This window comes from Bos taurus, chromosome 1 (genome assembly GCF_002263795.3).
Source record: "Bos taurus isolate L1 Dominette 01449 registration number 42190680 breed Hereford chromosome 1, ARS-UCD2.0, whole genome shotgun sequence".
In the NCBI taxonomy this organism is placed as follows: Eukaryota; Metazoa; Chordata; class Mammalia; order Artiodactyla; family Bovidae; genus Bos; species Bos taurus.
In genome coordinates this window covers 85,800,631-85,825,160 of record NC_037328.1, presented here as the reverse complement: position 1 = coordinate 85,825,160, position 24,530 = coordinate 85,800,631, and the positions used below count along the sequence as shown (strand labels likewise).

Genomic DNA, 24,530 nt, shown 5'->3' with positions numbered 1-24,530 from the left:
TCAGAGACATCAAGTAGATACAATACTGCCTGGCAATAGCCTGTTAGTCTCTGATCCACCTTCTCTTTCCACAGAGTACCAGCAGCCCCTTTTCTCTTCTCACTTTCATCACAATTCACAAAAGAGAAACAATTCATCTTTCTGTTATAAAAATCTATCAGCCAGATTTGTAGATTTATATCCACATATTCTTTCTTCCCATTTATGCACAAGGATAAGGTGTCTTTATCCTTCCTGAGGTCAAGTTATCTCCTTGTACACAGAAGCCAGTCTTCTCTTTTCTACTCAAGGGCACCATGTAATAATCCCATCTTAAAAGTAAACCATCTTCTCTGACTTCATGTGTTCCTCTATCCCCTACCTTATTTCTCTGCCCTCCTTTATAGCAAAACTCTCTACAAGAGTTGTTGATTCTTTAATATCAACTTCATTGAAATATAATTGCCATGTAAAACTGTAAGATATTTAAAGTGTACAATGTGGTGATTTGATGTGCATATACATAGTAAAAGAATTTTCAGCCATCTAATTAATTAACATGTCCATCTCCTAACATATTTATCTTTTATCTGGGGAAGGGAGTGAGAGCATTTAAATTCTGCTTTCTTAGCAAATTTAAATGGTATGTAATATTTAAAGAGGAATTAATTTATGACAAAATAGGCAAGATCATTCAAGAGGGCAAGCATTGTCTCTTCAATAAATGGTGCTGAGAAAACTGGACAGCCACATGCGAAGAAGTGGTCTATTTTTTTGACAATTTTTATTAATCTTACTCAGTGAATGCATAGAGTATTAAATAATTTTTGTAGTGAGATTGCTGAGGAAACTTCAGGGGTCATACTTCATTTCTTTCTGGCCTTTACTGCTGACTTGGTGACCTTTCCTGCTGAGGATGACTTCTTATCCACTGCCTCGATGACTCCAGTGACCACTATTTGTCTCATGTCCCACACATCACAATGGCCTAGAGGTGGGTACTCAGAGAACATTTCCACACATATGCCCTTGCTGGGGACTATCTGTGCATCTGCACAGTGGCCTGACTTCAGGGTCTTGGGGTTCCCTCCAGTTTCTTGCCTGAGCATCAGTCAATCTTTTCCCACAGCTCAGCAAGCTTGCAGAAGATGTGGGCTGATTGGGAAATAGTTGGGGTGGATCTTCCAACTATTGCGTCAAGACAATCACTTGTGTCATAAAGCTACCAGCCTCCATCTGGTGGGGGAGGGGTCGTTCCAGCCATATTTCCGTGATGAATGTCCTTCACAGATAAATTCTTCACACTGAAGTCCACCTGTCATCTGGAAGGGCCTCAGGCAGGGTCTCCTGGTGCATTTACCCAGCCTTGACCTCTGAGGTGAGGTTGGTGGGGCAAAGGTGACCTCCATCCCAAGTTTCAGGAATCTAGTTTCCAGAAAGTCCACAGACATAGGGCCAATATTTCCGATCATGTGCACATCTTGCAGAGGCAGCCTCAGGGGCTCATTGACCAGTTGAATGAGTGGGAAAATGGAGTCCAGAGCATCCAGGAGAGTCATCCCTGTGGCATTTCCCTCCTTCCTCTTGACCTTCCAGCTCTTGAACATGGGCATGTGGATGCTAGACTATGCTAGCCTGAGATGGGCATGAAGGCCATGGCAGCCGAATTATAGCTGATCTTCTTGATGTAGGCTCTCACATCCTTGGTGATCTGGTGGAAGCTTGCAGCACTGTGGGTGGGCTTGGTGGAGTCTGTCTTGTTGACAGCCATGATGAGCGGCTTCACACTCATTGTGTAGGCCAGTAGTGTATTTGCACATCTGCCTATACTTCAAGAGGCCTACTTCAGATATTCCCATGTTGCTGGCCACAATGACCACAGCACAGTCACCTGGGATGAGCCAGTGATCCTGTTCTTGATAAAGTGCCTGGGGCATCAATGATGGTGATGTAGTAGTTGGTTGTCTCAGACTTCCATAGTGAGATTTCATGGTGAAGCCACACTCTCTTTCTGCCTTCATTTTGTCCAGCACCCAGGCATACTTGAAAAAGCCTTTGCCCATCTCTGCTGCTGCCTTCTCAAACTTTTCATGGTTCTCTTATCAATACCCCTACACTTGCAGCTGAGATGTCCAGTGATGGTATACTTGCCAGAGTCCGCATTGTTGATGATGATAATATTGATATGGGTCTTCTTTTTTACCCATAATGGTGGGTTCTTTAGAATCGCTGATCCAGGTATTACCAAGAGCTTCACAGTCTGTAAAGTGGGAGCTGTGTATTATTGATGCTTCTGTTTCCTACCTCCCTTTCTGTTTGTAAGCCATGCAAAGGAGTATTTTTCTCTTTCACTCCACCGTAGTCTCCTTTCCCGAGGTGTTGGTGACCTCACCAACACCTTCCATCCTACCAAACCAATGTTCAGTTCTGACTTTATTTTATTTTCTCTCTCAGCTTTTATTGACATCTCTCCCCTCCTTGAAACTCTTAGATTTCCAGATACCAAAGTTTCCTAAATTTCCATCTATTATCCTCAATCTCCTTTGCCAACTCTTTCTTTTGGCTTTCTCTTATGTAGTTCTAAATATGAATTTCCTCTTGGTAATTTCACCTATTCATGTGGCTTTATATACCGCATATATCCTGATGATTTCTAAATTTATAACTCCAACTTTTTTGAACTGCAGTCATATATTCAACTGCTTATTTAATACCTTGAGATATGGCAACAGAATTCTTAATCCTACATGTCCTACTCTTGCTACCTCTACACCACCAAGCTTGTTCTTCTTCATTCTTGCCCTCTTCATTCTTATTAAATGGCTTCTCTTTTCAACCAGATGTAGGGTTAAAACACCTAGATTGTGTGCACTACCATTCTCTTTCATTTATGCTCCCCATATTCAGAAGGTTCTGTTGACTCAATCTTTAGGATATATGCCAAGTGTTATTAAATTTTTATTAAATTTACTATACAACATTAACCACCGTGGTAGACTACGTCTGTGTAGCCCACTGTTTTCCCCATGTTCCCATTTCTGGACCCTCTCATAATTATTTCTCCACAAAATAATTAGGATAATCTAATAGTTTCTCATTATATTTGGAACAAAATTCAGACTACTTGCCATGACCTATAAGGCCATTCATGACCAGCCCCACCTACCTCTTCATTTTGAACCTTTCTCCCCCTTGCTCTTTATAATCCAGTGTAGAGAAGTGAAATTATTTATATCTTAGAAGCTGAATTAATAATTTCGTTAATGGATTAGATATAAGTGATGAGGAAAGCAGTGTATTAAGGACAACTCAAAGGTTTTGGTTTGAGCAACCAGGTGGGTGGCAGTTCGCAAAACTGACCATCAAATCAATGGAATGATGCTGTGAAAGAGCATTTTTCTTCTGAAAGAAAAAAGGAGAAGCAGACTTTTTATTGGTTTGCATTTTTCGTGGAAGAGGGTGAAATAAGTTTATTTAGGACCAAAATACAGTAGCTTTGATTCTTGTGAATGGGATCTATAGGTAGTTGATTAATTGAAAAATCTGTTTAAGAACAGATTCATTAAAAATAGTACTAACATAAGAGAAATCTTTTATTTTGGCTAAGAACATAAAACTATTTTCATTCACCCGTTTTTTTTTTATGTAGGTTCAAGGTATGTTCTTTGACATGGCTCCATTAATTAAATTTCTTCTTTTACATAAACCACATCCATAATATATTATATAATATTTCTAGTTTTGATTTATGTAAAAACTGGAGCTAAAGCTTAAATTCACATCTGAAAAAGTTGCGAGGCAAAACATTTCCAGATTTTTATAATTTTCTCCAGTCTTTTACATTTTTTGTTCCCCATAAACAATTTAATAGAAATTACTTGTTAGCTACTTGTTCTTATTTTAAAGCATCTGATATATTTTTAGACCACATCGTTTTGTTTTCTCACTTACATTTCATCCGATATATAGTAACACTAATTAAAATTACAAACTCACAATAGCAAGTACCAGTGAAATGAAAAAGTTTGGAAACAAATTTAATCAATTCTTGGTAAGCCTAAATACAACTGAAGATGCAGTTGCATTTGGATTTTCTAGAGAGCAATTTACTAGTTGTGACTATTAAGTATGACTTAGGTTTCAATTACAATATATGGAGATTACTTAAAGACAATTTCTACTGTGTATATACACTAGATTTCACATACATAAAAATCTATTTTATGTACATACAGTGTAAATACCCTGAAGGCCCTACCTTTCAGGAAAAAATTCTCACAACAGTTTCCCACCCCCTCAGAGTAGTATGGGATGGGGATGCACAAGATTGGAGAGCATGACAGCAGTTATTAATCTGAGCAGGATTTTGCTAACTGCAGAGTAGTGTCTTTAAAGAGAACATAGAAATAAAGCAACTAAAATGGCTTTTGTTGAACTTCAAAGTCAACATTTTAGTGCCCCCAAAATGTGCACTAGGACATAATGACTGTGTTTGGCAAGAAGGAGGATTTTCTGGGATTGAGAGCACCAGATGGTAAAGACAGCCCTGTCAAGCTTGAGAGCAGGGCTGTGTTCCTGTTTGGGAGGTCCTGGTGTATGTATCAACAGAACATCCTTAAATGTCAGTGTTCACCAACACAAATGAAGTAGATAATGACTGTTACTCAGTGACTTGTGTTAGATAAATTAAAGCCTTAACTATTGTCTTTCAAGTCAACAAACATCTATTGATTGCCTGCAATGAGCATGGCACTGTGCTTTTCGGCTGGTGCTGCTGCTGCTGCTAAGTCACTTCAGTCATGTCCGATTCTGTGCGACCCCATAGATGGCAGCCCACCAGGCTCCCCCGTCCCTGGGATTCTCCAGGCAAGAACACTGGAGTGGGTTGCCATTTCCTCCTCCAATGCATGAAGGTGAAAATTGAAAATGAAGTCGCTCAGTCGTGTTCGACTCTTAGCGACCCATGGACTGCAGCCCACCAGGCTCCTCCATCCATGGGATTTTCCAGGCAAGGGTACTGGAGTGGGGTGCCATTGCCTTCTCCGGTGCTTTCAGCTAGGGATTCACAAATGAAAAACATGATATATCACAAGTTCATACTCTAGTCACAAGCAGGCATTTCAGAACTAATAATGATATAAATCAAATTAGACAGTGCTAGAATGGCCATATGAATTTTTATTAATTTCCCTTTTCTGTGAATTTTGGTTCAGTGAACTGGTTCTGTGCTTTATGAGGTAAATCAACTTTCATAACCACTCTTGTATAGATTTCTCACCTTTCAAATGAGCCAGTCATATTCTGGGCAATAATGCATTTTATTAAAAATGATATTTTCACTGGATAACTCCATTTAAGAGATGCCAATTAATTATCATTTATAGCTGAAATTTTTTTCTTTGGCATCAGCCTTATGTGTTATTCTCCCAGTGTTTTTTGTTATTGGAGATCCCAGTAGTCTGTCCCTGAAGCCTGGCCACTGAAATGAGTATGAATTTTGGTTAAATTGGATGCTTTAGTGTACCCTGAATGTTAAAAAAGAGTCTGGCTTTATTTAGTAGGCATTTATTGCTTTTTAGCCTGTTACTTCAAATTCTACCTATCTCTAAGATATCAGCACATTTTCAAATAGTATCCTTCTAGTTAGGTCAAGGCTCATGGCCAGACACTGTCTGGGACCATGTGCCTTTTCTTCAGAGTTTTGATCTGTTATAATTTTATATTATTGGTACGATTTTTCAGCTATTTATCTGTCACTCCATTCAGGTGCTAACCCAGTTGGCTCTAAACTTAACAGAGCAGGAACCACAGAAGTTTTACTCTTCAGCACTGTCTTAGCTTTTAGCCTGGTGCTTGGCACTAAATAGAGGAATGAACTTTGACCTGAAGTCTTTATTTCCTTCTTGTGTTAACTTTTGTGGGAGGGAGGTTGGGGGAAATGATGCAGATGAATTTGGGTTCTGTACATTTGCTAATCACTTCTTCCTTCTAGTTTCCTAAACTTATTTTTACTAAAGTTTCAAGGATGCCCCACCATTCTATTGGGGAACAAGCCTGTGACCATGTTACCCAGATTGTTTGTAATTGTGTAAATTTTAATCAAGTTCCCCATTAAGAAGTTGCCTTTCCAGGCTGAAGAGGCCAGTGTTTCAATGTGCCTCAAATAGCAACACTAACATGTTGGTTGCTATTTCCTCTGTTGTGTGCCTTCTCTAGCTTCATTATTAAAATTTATGATATGTAAGGAGAAGGCGATGGCACCCCACTCCAGTACTCTTGTCTGGAAAATCCCATGGATGGAGGAGCCTGGTTGGCTGCAGTCCATGGGGTCACGAAGAGTCGGACACGACTGAGCGACTTCACTTTCACTTTTCACCTTCATGCATTGGAGAAGGAAATGGCAACCCACTCCAGTGTTCTTGCCTGGAGAATCCCAGGGACAGGGGAGCCTGGTGGGCTGCCGTCTATGGGGTCGCACAGAGTCAGACACGACTGAAGTGACTTTGCAGCAGCAGCATAATCTCACTTAGCATTCAAAAAGTGTAAGTACTGAAGCTTTCTAGGATACTAATTTCAGTTGGGTTTCTACTCTTCTTCTTTCACTTCTCCTTTCCTCTCTCTCCCTCTTCCTTCCTTCCCACACCCACCCCACCTTACTGCTGCTCCTCATCCCCTCCCATCCCATCCCCCTCCTCTTCCTCCGTATTCTCCTTTTTTCCTCACACAACTTTTTATGTAACTGGAGATTTGTACCTTTGAATCCCCTTTACCTATTTTGCCCCCACCCCACTCCCCAACCTTCTGGCATCTACAAATTGTTCTCCATTGTATCTATAACTCTGCTTTTGTTTGGTTTGCTTGCTTTGTGTTTTTAGATTCAACATGTATTTATTATTTTTCTTTATACATTGATGTTTTCTTCACTTTTCAACCCCACAGATGATTCAGTTAGTATTTTTGGGAAACTAGCAATGACTCCTAGACATGTACTTCCTCTGCTTGAAGCTAATGGTTCAGAGCTGTTCATTTTATGCCGATGTCATTTATCATAAAATATGTTACCATATACTTTCTAAGTTGAAGTCTACTTATTATTTTTCTATCCACTTGTACAAATTGGTAAGATTTTCCTGATGGCTCAGATGGTAAAGAGTCTGCCTGAAATGTGGGAGACCTGGGTTCGATCCCTGGATTGGGAAGATCTCCTAGAGAAGGAAATGGCAACCCACTCTAGTATTCTTGTCTGGAAAATCCCATGGATGGAGGAGCCTGGCAGTCTATAGACCATGGGGTCACAAAGAGTTGGACATGACTGAGTGACTTCACTCACTTCATTCATACCTATACTTTACCTTTTTTCTTAGCTACAAATTGGGAGCTTTCACACTGAATAAATTCGGTCTTTTTGAACATTTATAAATGTGTTAAATATGATTGACATTAATCTTGATTCCCAAAGAACTTCACTCTGGAGGAAACTACATATTTATGCCTATTCTGAGTAAAAGTCATTCCTGGCCTACATCTACCCATGATAAAACTGCCCAATGGCACTACAGTGTCCATAGGGATTTCTGTCCTCCTGTTATTCAAAGGTAGGCCAATTTGTGGCTATCGTGCACTAGTATGGCTGTGCTGATGGCTTATGCACAGTGTCCTTTCTGATTGAGGATTCTCTTCTGATTGCTTGAAGCCCAAACATTGCCTATTGTTAATATTTTGAATATTTAAGGTGATCACAAAATCATTAAGCACCATCAGGATTATGTATTATCTATGGGCTTCATATCCATCTCCTAGGATAAACCATAACAGATAATTGAGTCACTTTGCTGTATAGCAGAGATTGGCACAACATTGTAAATTAACTAAACTTCAATAGAAAAAAAATGAACAAGAAAAAATAACATTTAAAACTATTGTTTCACTTCTCTTTACTGGGTAGAGAACTAACATAGCCATAAAAAAGGCTGAAACAAGACTACTGACATAAAATAGAGGATTTGAATTATTTGCAAACTATAATTATGAAGTAATGGTGCTTTTATAGGTCTGGCTTTAAGGTCATGAATCTGAGTCTTCTGGAAACTGAAAGTTCTTTGGATTTTTCAAAAATGGGAGGATATGTTTCTTGTCTCAGGGAAAAGGAGTGAATCCACTAACTTAATGTCATTCCTCTTATTTCCTTATAAAATAACAGACTTATGACATGTTTTTGTCAGCATGGTCAAAATATATCAGAGCTGTGTGAAAAATCTTATTTTTTTTTTTTTTTAAAGAGGCTGGGCTATAGCTGCAGAGTTGCTGTTAGAGACATGATGGTTCTCTTTTTTAGTATTTTAGTGGAGTCATGTAGACACAGTGGTAAGAGGGGAACTTGTCCTTAGTCTGTCATAGAAACCATGGTTTGTATGAAGATCCAATTATTTATTTTTGAATTTCATAAATCATTAGCAGAAGGAATCCATTTTGAATTGAGATTTAGGTTGAGATTTAGCAATTATTTTTCAGTAATTTTGCTTAATTCTATAAATTGTTCGTGAAAGTGTTAGTCACTCAGTCGTGTCCGACTCTTTGTGACCCCATGGACTGTAGGCTACCAGGCTCCTCTGTCCATGGAATTCTCTAGGCAAGAATACTGGAGTGGGTTGCCATTTTCTTCTCCAGGGGATCTTCCCAAGCCAGGGATTGAACACAGCTTTCCTACACTGCAAGCAGACTCTTTACCCACTGAGCTACCAGGGAAGCCCCAAAGTGTTTTTAACTGATTGCTATTTTATACATAGTAGTGTATATATGCCAATCCCAATCTCTCAATCCATCCCCAATAAAACATTAAAAAAAAAACCTTATTGCTCAATTTTCCCATGGTCTAGACACTGTTTCCAAAAAGAACCTGAAAATAATTAAGATTTCACTAGGTACAATGTTGTATTACTTTATGGAGTTAAGATTTTCTCTATTATTGGCCCCCTAAGAATGTTCAAGATCAGGCTTGATGATCAGTTGGTGATTTGTTGTAAGCAAATCCTTGCTCATCAAAATGTAGTCCATGGATCAGCAGCATTGTCATCATCTGGAAGTTTGTTAGAAAGGCTCCCTAAAGCCCCAGGTGGACTTCCCAGGTGGCACTAGTGGTAAGAACTTGCCTGCCAATTCAGGAGACACAGGAGACACCTGTTTGATCCCTGAGCGGGGAAGATCCCCTGAGGAGGAAATGGCAACCCATTCCAGTATTCTTGCCTGGAGAATCCCACAGACAGAGCATCCTGGCCAACTACATGCAGTCAATGGGGTCACAAAGAGTCAGACATGACTGAAGTGATTTGGCATGCACACATGCAAAATCCCCAGACCTGCTCAGTCAGAATCCACAGTTTGTCGAGATACCAGGTGATCCATACATACATTAAAGTTTGAGAAGCTTGTTGTGAAGTGTATCTAATTAGGATGAAGTTGGGGAAAGGCCCTGGTAAATATAAATTATCTTTCAAGTTTTGTGTGATTAAGTTTCTATGATTCATGGAGTCGCAAAGAGTCGGACACGACTGAGTGACTGATCTGATCTGATGATACACTAAGAAGGAACCACTTTCAAATGGATGTTATTTGGATCTTTCAACATATGACTAGATGGAAGATGGTAGATGGTAAGTTCTAGATGACTAGATGGTGAATGGGATGGCAATTTTCTTTCACTTTTGCTGTTTTTCAGTGTGTACAGGTACTCTAGTTCTTGGTATTACCAATTTTGATTCTGATCTTCAAAAATACAACTGTGGATTTGAAGGCCCTATGAGAAAAATCTTGAACTGGATTTGCCATTTTTATGATTTATCATTGTTAATGATCTCTTATGTTCACATTTTTCTGAGTTTTAATTTAAAGCTGGCAGTAATGTGTAATATAATTTCAAAGAATGAATTTGGTCTCAGATTTCTTGGCTCTACTGACAACAGTATAACCACACTTGTCTAAAACTAGTCCCCAGGTCCTGCTTTCTACAGTGAAAGTTATACAAATATGTATTCAGCTATTAGCAGCTGCTGCTGGTGGTGGTCGTTTCCTTTTGCCTTTGGATCTGAAAGCAGCTTGAAAATAGAATAATACTTAAATAATTGAATTTTGGGTAAATTTTGTCAAATTCATTTTACAGTTCTTCATAAAGCAAGCAAATATGGACTAGTACACATACACACACAGTCTTTGTATAAATACTTTGAAAATCTTTAACAAATGAATTGAAAACATATTCAATACTTTATCTTACAACTGTTTCTGAAAACCTTTTCCATTTAATTTCTTCAAATCTGTTAAATCGTCTGGGGTGGTTTGACCATAGCTGCAGGCATTCTGTTACAACTAGGGGCTGGGGGTGGGAAGGTGCCACTGGCATCTGGTGGTTAGAGTCCAGACATCTTGCCTGAACATTGTACAGTGTTCGGAACATTCTCGCAGCAAAGAGTTAGCCAGTCCCAATTGTCAATAGTGCCAAGGTTGAGAAGGCCTGTGTTAAACTGAACTGGTTAATGTTTAAACTTGCAGTTAACTCCTGTGCATGGGAATATGCTATTTAGAGACAAAACAATTTATTGACTGCAAATATAAAGTCTAAATACAGTATCATTATTTTTACAAAAGCAATTGAAATGTCAAAATTCAGACTGTAAGGCAAGATGAATCCAATAGAGGATATATGATGTTGCAAATGTCAGAAATAAGTTTGACAAGTATCTTCCCTCCCTTTTCCCTTCAGCCTCAGCAGTTGAATAGGTTTCCTGTTAAGGGAAGCTAAGCAAAATACTGTCATGAAAATATTGGATATTTCAATTAATAAATTCCAAATAAAAGTGGAATTAAGCTAAAAATTATAAAGAGTCCTTGAATGGCTTGTTGATTAGAAACTAATGTAACTCCTTGTCTAGGATAAAACACCAAACAGGCAGCAGCTGCTGGTAATTTGGTGCAAGTAATTGTAGAGCCAATAAGTTGAAGAAGTGCTTATTAAAAGAAACTGCTTTCCTATCTGCTTGTAAGTTCAATTGAGTAATGCACTCTACATGTGGTCTGACACTGGGTAAATTATACACCTGATTTAAAAACACTCCATCCATAAGAGCTCCTATTTTGCTCATCCATAAAATTTTTACTTTCTTCATTACTACTTGCAGCAGTGTATGGCATAATATCTATCAAATTAGGCTTTGAGGACATCTCAGGCTGGCACCCTGCTGACTTGAAACATGTGCTTAATATTACTGCAGTGCTTTTAACCCCATGAGTGCCCTGGGTTAGCCCATATAGGCACACAGAATCTGTTATTTTTATTTCCTCTCTTTACTGCTATATCCTCCACCTACAGAGAATGAGAAGCATCAAAAATAAAGGAGTGGGGGTGGAATTGGGGTGTAGTCACTGGGTAGGAGAAATAGTCAAAGTTTATAGAAATAAGATGGACAAAAATGAAAACTGTGTGGTCGACTGTTTCACAATTTTCAAATCTGTGAGCTAGATGTAAACATTTGAAATCAAGGCATTCTATTCATTTGACTTCATAACTTTGAAAAACAAGGGTAAAACCCCACACAATAGGACTTCTGATGAACTCACATTTAAAGCTAACTTTGAAAGGTATTTTGTTTATGTGTCTGAATGATTTAATTTTAATAAGTATTTATTGCCTTCTCTACTAAGTGCTTGGAGAAGGGCATGGCAACCCACTCCAGTGTTCTTGCCTGGAGAATCCTGTGGACAGAGGAGCCTGGCGAGCCTCAGTCCATAGGGTTGCACAGAGTTGGACGTGACTGAAGTGACTTAGCACACTGCCAAGTGCTTAGCAATGTGCTTGATGGTAAAGATACAGTGATGAGCCTATGCGGCCCATGACATCTTACAGCTCAGATTTTGCAAAGGGATCAATATTTCAACAATTAACTATAATGCAATGGTAAAATAAAAATAACCTCAAGACTCTTGTTCAACATTCATTCATTCATTTGTTCATTCAGGGGAAATGATGCCTTTAATAATTATTTTACTTGCTGGGTCCCATTGGCAGCTCTTGCTCTATTATTGAGCTAAATACACCTGTGACTATCAGACTGATGCTAAATATTTGAGTCATGTGATTATTTCCCCCTATTCTTATTCCATGCTGACCTAGTAGTCTTCTGAATATAATTTAGCTTCCCACCTGGAACGTTCTTGTGGGGAAAATGAGCTTATGAGAGAACTCCAGTGGTCATTCATTTTTTTGGTAATAATACTACCTGTTCTAAAAAAATAAACTGGTATGGTATATCGGTCATAATTTTGCTCCCTATGTAATACTCTGGGTTGAAGACCCTTTGATATACTACTTTTCATTATAAGTGAATACTTCATCATTTATCTTGTGAGATTGGTTAACGCGACTTTATCGTCAAAGAAATTGGACCCACTTTCTGAGTGCTGACAAGTCAGGTTTGTCACCAATCAGATTCCAAAAATTAGTGCAAAGAGTAGAAGTTACTCGAGGATGTGAGAATGTTTAAAAAATAACGTGTGTGGAGAGAGAAAGAGGGAATAAGAGTCATACCAAGGTTAACTCTCAAGGTGTGTCAACCAGCAAAGGAAAATGGAGGACCTGGCTAACAGGAACCCAGAGAAAAGGGTCTAGAAAGGAGCAGGGAGGCAGAGATTGGCGAGTCTGAGAAGCAGGCCACTGAATAAGGTAGTTCAGTCCTTCAAGAGAGCAGTGTCAGTGAAGTGGGAGGGAGTAGGGAACCAGATTTCATGAAGTTATGGAATAAATACCTGGCAGAGAAGTGGATGTGGCAAGTGTGGGCTTCCCTTCAAGAAATTTGACCAGAGAATGACAGCTTGAAGTGTTCTCTTCGGAAAGAAAACACCGCAGTGTTTGTGGACAAAATGCAAAGTGCTGCTAGAGAGGAAGGGAATACACGACAGAGTAAATTTCCAGATAGGCATTCATGCATACCTTTGCTATTTACTCACTCATTCCTTCATTCATGTAGAGAGCACAGGATAGTGGTTAGGCTCACAGATGTTGGAACCAAATGGCCTGGGTTTGAGTACCAGTTCCATTATTACAGCCTTGGGCAAATTAACCTCTATCTGCACCTGCCTCAGAGGGTTGTTATTAGGAGTAAATGAATTAATGTTTTTAAAGCATGTAGAACTATACCTGGTATATGGTAAGCATTTAATCATATTTGATAAGAAAGGAGTTAGCCTGGAAAAGGAATAAAATATCTGATCCTCTAATAATCAATAATAATTTTTTTCTATATTTCTTGAACTTCTCATAAAATGTATTTGAGATCCAAAATTACCCAGAGCTTGTAGTGAATAAAATTGCTATATAGATCAGCACAAAATGTTCTGACAATCTTATTCCTAGGTACAACTAGGTAAAATTGCAGAATTCCATAAAGGAGTTAAAGGAATTTCCTGAAGAAATTGCCAACTAATTTTGTCACATTTTTGTGGAATTTGGTGGATCTAACTCCAGGCTACTTTCAGAATACCTCTGGCTTCATATCTTTCTTTGAATTTAACTGCCCTTTCTACCCTCTCTCTTTTATTCTAGGTATCATTCAGAGCTCAGAGAAGTAAACCTGAAAAATTAAAAAAAAATTTATTTCTTGTGCTTCTCAATTGACGTTGGCTCAGAGCATATAGGGTTAATTTAATAAATGCATCCGATGGCTCTTCCCTTGGGCATCTCAGTCGATGGGAATGTAATTGCTTATTAATTTGTTGAGAACATTCTGCTATTAATGATGAAAGATGAGTGAATAATTCACTAAACTCTCTCCCTCCTTTCCTTCTCTTTCTCATAGATATATTCTTTCATTTCAGAGAGTCATAAGCATTGTTCATTTTGACTAGTGGCCCACAATTTTTTGAACTCAATATAGGAAAAGGAATACATGAATAAATTATTAAATACTTTGGTGGTGCCAGTGGTAAAGAACCTGCCTGCCAGTGCAAGAGGCATAAGAGACTTGGGTTCGATACTTGGGTCAGGAAGATCCCCTGGAAGAGGAAATGGCAACCCACTCCAGTGTTCTTGCCTGGAGAATCCCACGGACAGAGGAGTTTGGCAGGCTATAGTCCACAGGGTCTCAAAGAGTTGGACATGACTGAAGTTACAGATCTCTTGCTTCACTTTTCACAAAACCAAGTGATAGCTTATTCAGAACAGCAAACCTGTCTCTCTTTTCCTTAACCTGTTGCTAATCTTGGCTTACTTCATCTCTGTTGTACAAGGAGAGAAAAATGCAAGTGTATATTTAATTTTTAAGTTGCATATTGGAAAATAATCCTAACAGCCACCTTGAGAATAGACTAACAGCAGATGACTGTTTTCATCCTCCTGTCCATCTGGGGACTGTCTCCAAGGCTGTGGTAAAGGATTCTAAGTGGGAACATTCCAAGGTTTAACTCAATGGTTATCTGAGAACTTGGATCTGGGAGCAGGTCTGGGATACTCTCTTGATTGGAAATGGGAGCTGAAGGAGCTGTCTGCTGGACAGAAGGCATATCATTTAAAATTATAAATTTCAGATGGCTGCAAAGAATGTACAGATTACAAAGTTGAAATCATCATCCCTGTGCTCACCAGAATGTGAATCTCAGGCCCTTTGTATTCTAGCTTTGTGATCTGGTAAAAATTGTTTAACTTCCTTGGGAATACTCCTTAGACTTTATAAACTTTAGTAAACTGCAGATGTTGATGTTTCTCCTATGTACCCACACAGAAATAGTCTGAATTGGATAAAAGAACTTTGTGTACCACATGGAACAACTCTTGGTATTATGATTAGGATTAATCTTAATATCAGTGTTATTGTAGGTATGTGCATACTAAGTTGCTTCAGTTCTGTCCAACTCTTTACTATGGACTGTAGCCCACCAGGCTCCTCTGCCCATGGGATTCTCTAGGCAAGAACACTTTAGTGGGTTGCCATGCTCCTCCAGGGGATCTTCCTGACCCAGAGATAGTTAAATTAGAACAGAAGTTGAATTAGAAAGAAGCTGAATTTAAGAGCAGAATTAGCCTTAGTTGTTTGACTGAGTAGACTTCAAAAAGAGTTAGCATCTCTCCTTTTAAACAGACTGAATAGGACAGAGATATGGGCCAGGAAAAAGATAGGATTTAGAGGCACCAGAGTCCATGACGGTACCTGCTGCACATAGACACTTAAGACATGGAGCTTGCATGAATGTGCTGGAAAGAAATTTAAATTATTTTAAATTTCTCCTTTATACTTTTTTTGGTTTCTTTCCAAGTTTGATGCAAGCAGGACTTATTAATTTTAAAATTATTAACACCACTATTTAAAAGAAAATATGATACCAAAACCTAAACATGCAAAATGAGAGTACCACAGAAAATAGGAACAGTGATATTTAGAGGAGGAAACTTGGGGAATGACTAAAAGACCTCACATTTTTGGCAGACTTTTGTACGAGGCATGTGAGAAGTGCTCTGTATGTTTTATTGTATTTAATCCTCTTAACAAGTCTATATGGTAGATGCCAGTATTAATCTCACTTTGCAGATTAGGAAATGGGCACAGGAGATTTCCAATAGATTTCCAAACTCTTATGTCTGGTTGGTGGTCAGGTCAGGATTTACACCCAGTTCGTGTGGCTCTAAAATCTGTGCTCTTAACACTGAGCTGTGTTAACTTCTGAGATGATGTGGACAACTTCCCATCTTGGAAATAACTGACAAGAGCTGCTGTTCTAATTTCAAACAAGTACAAAAACAGATCAAAACAGTCTGCCATACTTAGCTCACTCATTAATCAGTGCTGCTGCTGCTGCTGCTGAGTTGCTTCAGTTGTGTCCAACTCTGTGTGACCCCATGGACGGCAGCCCACCAGGCTCCCCCGTCCCTGGGATTCTCCAGGCAAGAACACTGGAGTGGGTATTAATCAGTGCACTATATCTTAACCACAATCTTTTTTCCTTTCCTCTAAGCTGTATACTTATGTCAGGTTACTCTTGTAACTTGCTAAATTATCCAGCATTCTGATGCCTCTAGCTTTTTCCCAGAAGTGTTCCTCTCTTTTCTCTCACTGGGACTCCAAAAGGGCTAGTCTTTGCCTATCTTTGTGCTTATGTCCTTCTCGCCAACTCAGTTTAGTAAAGTTCAGTCACTCAGTTGTGTCCGATTCTTTGCAACCCCATGAACTGCAGCACACCAGGCCTCCCTGTCCATCACCAGCTCCCAGAGTTCACCCAAACTCATGTCTATTGAGTCGGTGATGCCATCCAGCCACCTCATCCTCTGTCATCCCCTTCTCCTCCTGCCCCAATCCCTCCCAGCATCAGAGTCTTCTTCGCATCAGGTGGCCAAAGAACTGGAGTTTCAGCTTTAGCATCAGTCCTTCCAAAGAACTGGAGAAGAAAATGGCAACCCACTCCAGTGTTCTTGCCTGGAGAATCCCAGGGATGGCAGAGCCTGGTGAGCTGCCATTTTTGGGGTCACACAGAGTCAGACACTACTGAAGCGACTTAGCAGCAGCAGAAGCAGTTCCAAAGAACACCCAGGACTGATATCCTTTAGAATGGATCTCCTTGGATCTCCTTGCAGTCCAAGGGACTCTCCTGAATCTTCTCCAACACCACAGTTCAAAAGCATCAATTGCTCAGCGCTCAGCTTTCTTCACAGTCCAACTCTCACATCCATACATGACCACTGGAAAAACCATAGCCTTGACTAGATGGACCTTTGTTGGCAAAGTAATGTCCCTGCTTTTGAATATGCTATCTAGGTTGGTCATAACTTTCCTTCCAAGGAGTAAGCATCTTTTAATTTCATGGCTGCAGTCACCATCTGCAGTGATTTTGGAGCCCAGAAAAATAAACTCTGACACTGTTTCTACTGTTTCCCCATCTATTTCCCATGAAGTGATGGGACCAGATGCCATGATCTTTGTTTTCTGAATGTTGAGCTTTAAGCCAACTTTTTCACTCTCCTCTTTCACTTTTATCAAGAGGCTTTTTACTTCCTCTTCACTTTCTGCCATAAGGGTGGTGTCATCTGCATATCTGAGGTTATTGATAGTTCTCCCAGCAATCTTGATTCCAGCTTGTGCTTCTTCCAGCCCAGCATTTCTCATGATGTACTCTGCATAGAAGTTAAAGAAGCAGGGTGACAATATACAGCCTTGATGTACTCCTTTTCCTATTTGGAACCAGTCTGTTGTTCCAGGTCCAGTTCTGTTGCTTCCTGACCTGCACACAGGTTTCTCAAGAGGCAGGTCAGGTGGTCTGGTATTCCCATCTCTTTCAGAATTTTTCACAGTTTATTGTTATCCACACAGTCAAAGGCTTTAGCATAGTCAATAAAGCAGAAATAGATGTTTTTCTGGAAATCTCTTACTTTTTCCATGATCCAGCAGATGTTGGCAATTTGATCTCTGGTTCCTCTGCCTTTTCTAAAACCAGCTTGAACATCAGGAAGTTCACGGTTCACATATTGCTGAAGCCTGGCTTGGAGAATTTTGAGCATGACTTTACTAGCATGTGAGATGAGTACAATTGTGCGGTAGTTTGAGCATTCTTTGGCATTGCCTTTCTTTGGGATTGGAATGAAAACTGACCTTTTCCAGTCCTGTGGCCACTGCTGAGTTTTCCAAATTTGCTGGCATATTAAGTGCAGCACTTTCACAGCATCATCTTCCAGGATTTGAAATAGCTCAACTGGAATTCCATCACCTCCACTAGCTTTGTTCATAGTGATGCTTTCTAAGGCCCACTTGACTTCACATTCCAGGATGTCTGGCTCTAGGTGAGTGATCACACCATCATGATTATCTGGGTCATGAAGATCTTTTTTGGACACTTCTTCTGTGTACTTGCCACCTCTTGTTAATATTTTCTACTTCTGTTATGTCCATACCATTTCTGTCCTTTATCGAGCCCATCTTTGCATGAAATGTTGCCTTGGTATCTCTAATTTTCTTGAAGAGATCTCTAGTCTTTCCCATTCTGTTGTTTTCCTCTGTTTCTTTGCATTGATCTCTGAGGAAGGCTTTCTTATCTCTCCTTGCTATTCTTTGGAACTCCACATTCAGATGCTTTTATCTTTCGTTTTTCTCCTTTGCTTTCGCTTCTCTTATTTTCACAGCTATTTGTAAGACCTCCTCAGACAGCCATTTTACTTTTTTGCATTTCTTTTCCATGGGGATAGTCTCGATCCCTGTCTCCTGTACAGTGTCACGAAGCTCCATCCATAGTTCATCAGGCACTCTATCAGATCTAGTCCCTTAAATCTATTTCTCACTTCCACTGTATAATCATAAGGAATTTGATTTAGGTCATACCTGAATGGTCTAGTGGTTTTCTCCACTTTCTTCAATTTAAGTCTGAATTTGGCAATAAGGAGTTCATGATCTGAGCCACAGTCAGCTCCCAGCTTTGTTTTTGCTGACTGTATAGAGCTTCTCCATCTTTGGCCGCAAAGAATATAATCAATCTGATTTCGGTGTTGATCATCTGGTGATGTCCATGTGTAGAGTCTTCTCTTGTGTTGTTGGAAGAGGGTGTTTGCTATGACCAGTGCGTTCTCTACTCAGGGATGCACCAAAACCCTGTTAATTAAGGAGTACTCCTTTAAGAAAATGAGTACACAATTATACATTCAAAATAAAATAAACTATTAATTTTAAAATAAAAACAATAGATTACATTAAAAAAAATAAGCTGACAAATACTTTGGCACCTGATGATAAGATGTTTAGATAGCATTACTAACTCAATGGACATGAATTTAGCAAACCCTGGGATATAGTGAAGGACAGGGAAGCCTGGTGTGCTGCAGTTCATGGGGTCACACAGAGTCTGACATGACTTAGTGACTGAACATACACACACACACACACACACACACACACACACTTGCATGACTAAGGTCACTCTCAAGACTGTGCAAATGGCCCATGCAAGTGAGAATGCCTGAACTCCCAGAGTCACTATCTCTGCCCCAGCTTCTCCTGAGATCAACTGAGCACTGTTGTAACACAACCCCTGTCAGCTCTTCCAGTCCTAAAGGAAAGAGCAGTGATGAAAGGCTTTTCTTTTGGTCTCACACACAAAATCAGAAATTAATAGTTAAGTAAACAAAACAGAGACTTGTCACAGTAAAACTTGAAAAGATGGATTTGATGTCAATGAATTGGAAAGCAAGGGCAAGGCTAAGTAGTAGGTGTAACACTATAGGCTCCCCACCCCTCCACATCGTGTACTCTAGCAGAGGGTCTTCCAAAGAGTGAGACTGAAATGCCTAGAGAATGAGGTTGGAATCCTGTGTGTTAATAGAGTCAGCAATTCCAAGCAGAGAAGAGTATCTCTAGGCTTGTCTCCATTTTGCCTTAATTCCTCTTGAGTAGAGAGGACAGCTGTTGATCTTTTCACTATCCTTGTTCACTATCCTTGAGGTCCTACCTAAATTGTCCTCCTACTGGCTTCTCAGGAGGTTGGACTTGTCCATAGAGTGAGGTAAAGTAGTTGAGATCTCTGGTATAGAGGGAAATCAAGATTTCCTTCAATATTCCATCTTTAAAAAACAAAACAAACAAACAGAACATTCAGCAACTTTGGAAACTGAAATATCTGGATCTAAGTAGGGCTATAGGTTGAAGGCTCAAAAAAATCAGACAAAATAAGTTTAGGCTTCTGCTCAGAGCAACAAGTTAATACAATGATTATTATTTTTTTCAGTAAGGTATAGTTGACTTACAATATTATGCTGGTTTCAAGTATACAGCATAGTGATTCAGTATTTTTATAGATTATACTCCACACAAAGCTATGATAAAATGTTGGTTATATATATACATTATATCCTTATATCTTATTTATTTTATACCTAGTAGTTGGTACCTCTTAGTCTGCCTTCCCTATCTTGCCCCCTGACATCTCTCCACACTGATAACCACTAGTTTATTCTCTGTATCTGTGCATCTGTTTCTGTTTTGCTATATATTAAAAATGTTTTATGTTTTAGATTCAACATGTGTGAGAAACATATAGTGCTTGTCTTTATCTAACTTATTTCACTAAGTATAATACCCTCCAGGTCCCTCTTTGTTGCTGCAATGGCAAAATTTCATACTTTTTTGTGGCTCAGTAATATTCCCTCATATATGTATGTATGTATATGTATTTGTCTGTGTATATTGTTGTTGTTCAGTCACTAAGTCATGTCTGACTCTTTGCAACCTCACAAACTATAGCATGCCAGGCTCCTCTGTCCTCCACTGTCTCCCAGAGTTTGCTTAGATTCATGTCCATTGAGTCAGTGATGCTATCTAACCATCTCATCCTTTGCTGCCTCCTTCTTTTGCCTTCAATCTTTCCCAGTATCAGGGTCTCTTCCTCTGTGTTGGCTCTTTGCATCAGGGGGCCAAAGTATTGGAGCTTCAGCATCAGTCCTTCTAGTGAGTATTCAAGGTTGATTTCCATTAGGATTGACTGGTTTGTTCTCCTTGCAGTTCAAGGGAGTTTCAAGAGTCTTCTCCAGCACCAGTTTGAAAGTACCAATTCTTCATATGTGTGTATGTGTTTATGTGTATATATGTGTATCACATATACATATACATATAAATATGTACATACATGCTATGCTATGCTAAGTCACTTCAGTCGTGTCCAACTCTGTGCGACCCCATAGACAACAGCCCAGCAGGCTCCCCCGTCCCTGGGATTCTCCAGGCAAGGACACTGGAGTGGGCTGCCATTTCCTTCTCCAATGCATGAAAGGGAAAAGTGAAAGTGAAGTCACTCAGTCGTGTCGGATTCTTACAGACCCCATGGATTGCAGCCTTACAGGCTCCTCCATCCATGGGATTTTCTAAGCAAGAGTACTGGAGAGGGGTGCCATTGCCTTCTCCGAATATATATACATACATACACATATATGGACTCAGTAGTAAAGAATCCACCTACCAATGCAGGAGACGTGGGTTCGATTCTTGGGCTGAGGAGATCCCCTGGAGAAGAAAAAAGCAACCCACTCAGTATTCTTGCCTGGGAAATCCCATGGACAGAGAAGCCTGGTGGACTATATAGTCTATGGGGTCGCAAAAGAGTCAGACAGGACTGAACGATTAAAACAACAACAACAACAACACACACACATACACATATACACAACACATTTCTTTATCCATTTATCTGTTGATAGATACTTAGGTTGCATCCATATTTTGGCTATTGTAAATAATGCTGTTATGAACATTGGGATGCACGTATCTTTTTGAATTAAATGTTTTCATTTTTTTGGATATCCTCAGGAGAGAAATTTCCAAATAATATGACAGGTATATTTTTAGTTTTTGAGAAAGCTCCATACTGATTTCCATAGTGTCTGAACCAACTTATGTTTTCACCAACAGTGAACAGTAAGACCCCTGTGTACAAACCTTCAAGTTGAGAACTTTCAAAGATGCAAACGTGTTTGTGTGTCCAGTCGTGAAGGTTAGTTTACATGTTTGGCATACACTGTCACATGCGTATATCCTCTACTAGTGGTGGTGCTTTTGTGTACTTTATAGAGTACAGTAGGACAGTATCTTTATGTCAGTCCCAGGATGTCCAGAAGCAAGTGTAAAAGCAGCAGTCAGTGATGTGGCTGGTAATGCTAAGAAGTGCCAAGCAATAGTGATGGAAACAAAAGTGAAAATAATTGAGAAAGTGGTGTGAGGCAAAACGATGGTAGACTTTGCTCCTTCTTAGTACATGAATCATTTAACCATTGGCGTGATTCTAAAAAACAAGGACAAATCATAGAACATGTGAAGTCTGCTGTGCCAGTGATATTGACAATAATGTTGAATAAGCAGGGAAAAGTATGGAAGAGATGAAAAAACTTCTCCGTGTGTGGAGGCGGGATCAGCATTAGTATCAAATTCCATTCAGTTTAATGCTGATTCAAGAGAAAGCTAAAAGCTTCTATGAGGACCTGAAGAAACACAGAGAAAAATCATAGGGCCCATCTTTTAATGCCAGCCATGGCCTGTTTCATCAGTTTCAATGCTAGAGTCTACCTTCACAATGCCAGAGTAAATGGCAAGGCAGTGAGGGTAGATATGATAGCAGCCCATAAATTTCCTGAAATACTTCAAAAATCATTTGATTTTTTGATATGTGATGAATGCACATATTTACTCGAGCAGGTTTTTAATGTGGACAAGACAGGACCGTACTGGAAGAGGATACCAGACCAAAGTAATATCAGTAAGGAGGAAAAGTTGATGCCAGACCAAAAATCAGCAAAGTGAAAGTTAAGTCTTTCAGTTGTGTCTGACTCTTTGAGACCCCATGGATGGTAGCCTACGAGGTTCCTCCATCCATGGAATTTTCCAGGCAAGAGTACTGGAGTGGCTTGCCACTTCCTTCTCCAGGGGATCTTCCCGACCCAGGGATTGAACCCAGGTCTCCAACACTGCAAGCAGACGATTTTACTGTCTGAGCCACCAGGGAAGCTCAAAGGATAGGCTAACTCTGATGTTTGGTGGCGATGCTTCTGGCAGTATGAAACTGAGGCCTCTCTTAGTGTATCAGGTAACCCAAGATTTATTAAGAAAATAGCCATGGGCTCCCTTCCTGTTATGTGGAAGAGTAACCCCAAAGCCTGGCTTACACAGGCCATTTTTCAGGACTAGTTTTTCCACTACTTTCTCCTGGAGGAAGAGAAATATTACTTAAAGAAGGACATCTGATTCAACATTCTTTTGCTGCTTGACAGTGCTCAAGGCCACTTGCCATTCATGGACAACTTTCATCCTAGCATCAATGTAGTGCATCTGCCACCAAATACTATGTTGCTCATCCAACCTATGGACCAAAAAGTTATATCGACTTCCAAGAAATATTATTTACATCACACTTTTCATCAAGTAGTAAAGGTGAGTGACAAATCAGGAACAATGTTGAAACATATTTGGAAGGACTACAACATCTACAAGACCATTGACTTTGCTTGGTGTGAGGTTATGGCTGTCACCATGAATGGGGTTTGGAAGAACCTTTGCCTGAAGTGTGTTCACAGTTTTCATGGATTTGAGAAGGTGGACAAAGAGTCCAAAGAAGTCTTCAGCAACTTAGTGATCTTCAGTGAGAAGTTGGAGCTAGATCTGCAAGAGAATGACTTCATTGCCTTCCTTGCTATGCAACATGAGGTGCTTATTAATGAAGACCTGATGGAATTGGAGGCCCAAAGAAAGGACAAAGAGAGAGAGAAGTAACTGAAGAGCTGAACAGACTCATGACACAGGAAATGGCAAGGGGATTGTCTTTATTTGAGGAAGCACGTTAGTTTTTGAGGCACAAGACCCAAAAGTCGAATGGTACATGAAAGATGCAGCAGCTAGCTGTTCAGAAGGCAATCCAGTGCTACTGTGTCATCTATGATGAGAAGAAAAAAAAAAAAGCTACTACCCAGATATCAGTGGATAATATTTTCTTTAAGAAAAATTCTTTTGGCCACACAGCACAATATGCAAGATCTTAGTTCCCTGACCAGGGGTTGAACCTGTGTCCCCCTGCAATGGAGCATGGAGTATTAACCATTGGACAACCAGGAAAGTCTCTGAATCATATTTTCAAAAGGGTTCAGTTCAGTCAGTCACTCAGTCGAGTCCTACTCTTTGCGATCCCATGAATCGCAGCATGCCAGGCCTCCCTGTCCATCACCAACTCCCGGAGTTCACTCAGACTCACGTCCATCGAGTCAGTGATGTCATCCAGCCATCTTATCCTCTGTCGTCCCCTTCTCCTCCTGCCCTCAATCCCTCCCAGCATCAGAGTCTTTTCCAGTGAGTCAGCTCTTCGCATGAGGTGGCCAAAGTACTGGAGTTTCAGCTTTAACATCAGTCCTTCCAAAGAATACCCAAGGCCGATCTCCTTCTGAATGGACTGGTTGGATCTCCTTGCAGTCCAAGGGACTCTCAAGAGTCTTCTCCAACACTACAGTTCAAAAGCATCAATTCTTCAGCGCTCAGCTTTCTTCACAGTCCAACTCTCATATCCATACATGACCACTGGAAAAACCATAGCTTTGACTAGACGGACCTTTGTTGGCAAAGTAATGTCTCTGCTTTTGAATATGCTATCTAGGTTGGTCATAACTTTTCTTCCAAGGAGTAAGCATCTTTTAATTTCATGGCTGCAGTCACCATCTGCAGTGATTTTGGAGCCCAGAAAAATAAAGTCTGACACTGTTTCTCCATCTATTTCCCATGAAGTGATGGGCCAGATGTCATGATCTTAGTTTTCTGAATGTTGAGCTTTAAGCCAACTTTGTCACTCTCCACTTTCACTTTCATCAAGAGGCTTTTGAGTTCCTCTTCACTTTCTGCCATAAGCGTGGTGTTATCTGCATATCTGAGGTTATTGATATTTCTCCCGGCAATCTTGATTCCAGCTTGTGCTTCTTCCAGCCCAGCGTTTCTCATGATGTACTCTGCATAGAAGTTAAAGAAGCAGGGTGACAATATACAGCCATGACGTACTCCTTTTCCTATTTGGAA

At 39.9% G+C, this 24,530-nt stretch overlaps 1 pseudogene; it reads right to left on the bottom strand.

Annotated features, from left to right (window-relative positions):
• Positions 1–748: 748 nt before the first annotated feature.
• On the bottom strand, positions 749–10,429 carry LOC112448259 (elongation factor 1-alpha, oocyte form-like; annotated as a pseudogene).
• Positions 10,430–24,530: the final 14,101 nt, after the last annotated feature.